Raw genomic sequence first — 3,382 nt, forward strand, 5'->3', positions numbered from 1 at the left:
AAGGTTCCCATCAGTAAAAAGGTGTTTTTTCAGCTTTGGGAGAATATGTATGATGCTAAGTTTCTACTCAACCACTTTGATGTCTATGCTGAGTCGAATGGCAGAGCTGAGACTCAAACCTAGAGCTTCTGTCCCCAATTGTATCCTTGTTCAATCACCACTCTGGATACTGCTCAAGTCTGACCTTCCTTTTCATTTCAGAGACTTCACCCCAGGAGTCCTTCAATGTTTAAATCTCTAGATTAAAATACAGCACCATCAGGCATGGTGGTGTGGACCTGCAGCCCCAGCTACTCAGGAGGCTGAGGTGGGAGGATTGCTTGAGCCTGGGAGTTTGAGGCCAACTTGGGCAACGTAACAAGATTCTGTATCTAAAAATAAAATAAAATAAAATAAGGCACCAAACTAGGGTGGCCAGATAGAATATGGGACATCCAATTAAATTTGAATTTCAGATAAACAAGTAATTTTTTAGTAGAAGCATGTCCCAATTTGCTAAAATTTGGCAACCCTACACTAAACCTTACCTATCTGAGGACCGTTCCTGATCCTCTTCATTTCCACCTAAAAGGAAAGAAGAAATGCAGTGAGACTTAGAAAACAAAGTATGAGGGGCCCCTGCCAATGAGAGGTCTGTTTTCACAAGTTCATTGAAGAATTCTATCCTCTCCATCCAGTGATTTCTCTAGAGCTAACTTACCTGCAAGAGACCAGACCAACTATGTAGGATCTGCATTATCACTCAGACCAGGGTAGTTCACTGGAGCCACAACTAAGTCTCCAGAAGGTCTTTCAGAGGTTCAAGGTTATTCGTTGCATAGAGCTTATAATACCAAAGATCAGAAACAACCCAAATGTCCTTAATAGAGAAATGGTTAAGTAAATTGCGGAATATCCAGACAACAGAATGTTTTCTAGCTGTGAGAAAAGAAGATGGATGCTCCCTAAATAAAGGTATAGAAAGAACTCCGAATGAAAAAAGCAAGAGCGGAATGATGTATATACTAAGTATACTCCATCAGGGAAAAAGGACGTATAAGAATATGTTTTTATTTGCTCGTTTGCCTAAAGAAACTCTGGAAAGCTAAGCAAGGAACTGATAACAGTGGTTTCTTGTGGTGGTGGGCATGGGGACAGGGGTGGGATTGGGTAGATGGTCTATAAGGAGAGTGGAAAACCTTTTACTCTATATTCTCCTATGTAGGTAGGTATGTATGTATCTGCACAGAAAAAGTTAACACAGCAGGCCTGAGACTGCTATCATTAGAAAGGCCTGTTTGCAAGGCCCTTGATTGGTGTCTAGGAACTTGGATTTCGGGAGGGTTCCCACCATTCCTAGAACTGGTAAGAGTGGCTCACTGTACTTCAGATGTTTGTGCAAATAATATGGTTTATGCTGTACACCTGCTTTCCTTTTGGGAGGCTGGAATTTTGGTACATGCCAGGCACAATGTGCCTACGTGACTAGCCCCCAGCAAACACCCTGGGCACTGAGTTTCTAGTGAGTTTCCCCGGTAGATAGCATTTTGCATGTGTTTTCTCAACTGGTTGCTGGAGGAATTAAGCACATCCCGAGTGACTCCACCGACAGAAGCCTCTTGGAAGGTTGGGCCTGGTGTCCTCTGGGCATCACCTGTGAACCTTTTCCCTTTGCTGATTTTGGTCTGTATCTTTTTCACTGTAATAAATCATAGCTTGAGCATACTGTTAATATATGCTGAGTCTTGTGAATCCTCCTAGCCAATCACCAAACCTGGGGGTGGTCTTGGGGACCCGTGACACGATGCACGATCTCTCCCTCTCCCCCGCTACCCCGTATCTATCTTTCTATTTATCTCTCTATAAAAATTCTGTACCACATGAATATGTATTACCTGTGAAAATCAAATAAAAAATGAAAAAAGCCTTTGCTTTACATTTACCTAACAAAAAGCCCTATTGAATCTACTTTTCTTTCTTTCTTCCTTTTGTTCTCATTCTCCCTCTCTCTTTCTTTTTCTATTTACTGTGTAGTATTTCTTACCTCGTGACTATGTATTTTCTATTAAAATTAAAGAAACAGTTAAAAAGCTGTTGCCTTATATTTGCCATCTAAAAGCCCCATTCAAAATGTTTTCAGAGAAAGAGGGAAGAAAAACAAGAGCAGCAAGGCCAGGTGCGGTGGCTCACGCCTGTAATCCTAGCACTCTGGGAGGCCGAGGCAGGAGGATCCCTTGAGATCAGGGGTATGGAGCCTCAGCAAGACTGAGACCCCTGACTCTACTAAAAATAGAAAGAAATTAGCTGGGCAGCTAAAAATAGAAAAAATTAGCCAAGCATGGTGATGTGCGCCTGTAGTCCCAGCTACTCGGGAGGCCGAGGCAGGAGGATCGCTTAAGCCCAGGAGTTTGAGGTTGCTGTGAACTAGGCTGACCCCATAGCACTCTAGCCCTGGCAACAGAACAAGACTTTGTCTCAAAAAAAAAAAATAAATAAGAGCAGCAAAGAATACAACAAATTTCACTGCCTCGCTCTTTAAGGAAACAGAAAATTCTCATAGCTTTTAAATGACAGTGCTAGGGTTTGTGTGTGTGTGTGTGTGTGTGTGTGTGTGTGTGTGTGTGTGTGTGTTTAATTTTGTTCAGCTTTTACACACTAATGTTTCAAAATCTTAGGGCTTTGTTCTAGAAGAATATGTTCCTTTGTGTACATATAAAACAGCCCAGCACATAACTGGAAATACAGATCTACCATTCACGGGAACATTTTTGTCACAGAGCTTAGAGTCACCTTTGGGGGTGATGTCATACATTTAAAAAAAGTTTTTATATATACAAAGATTTTATCGAAATTACAGAGACATAACCAAACTCACTGTGTAAACACTGAGTGGCTCCTCAATCAGGATAAAAAAAGCTATAAAAGCTGTTTTGAGGACAAATTGGGGAAATTTAAATACAGAATTTATATGAGATGAATTATTAATTCTCTTAGGTGTCATCCTTATTTTAGGAGACACAGGCTTAAGTATTTAGGGGTGAAATGTCATGTTGTCTCTAACTGTCCAAGGATTAAGGAAAAAATATATATATATGCACATACAAAGAGGTAAAGCCGATGTGGCTTCCTGTCAATTGCTGAACTTAGACAGCTAGTATACAGGTTGCATTATGCAAATATTTCAATTTTTCTTATGTCTGAAATTTTTTTAAATAAAAAGTTGGGGAAAAATGTTTTCTTTTAAAAACTAGCATATTAATATAATTGAATTAAAGTAGAATGATATAATATCAGTTATTTGGAAATCAGTAACTACTCTGCTGTTGAATCCACCATATTGAGTTAAGAAGGACTAGTGTCTTTCGACTAAGAAAACATAGGCTTTATTGATGCTTGACTGCTA

This window comes from Propithecus coquereli, unplaced genomic scaffold (genome assembly GCF_000956105.1).
Source record: "Propithecus coquereli isolate 6110/MARCELLA unplaced genomic scaffold, Pcoq_1.0 Scaffold548, whole genome shotgun sequence".
NCBI lineage: Eukaryota > Metazoa > Chordata > Mammalia > Primates > Indriidae > Propithecus > Propithecus coquereli.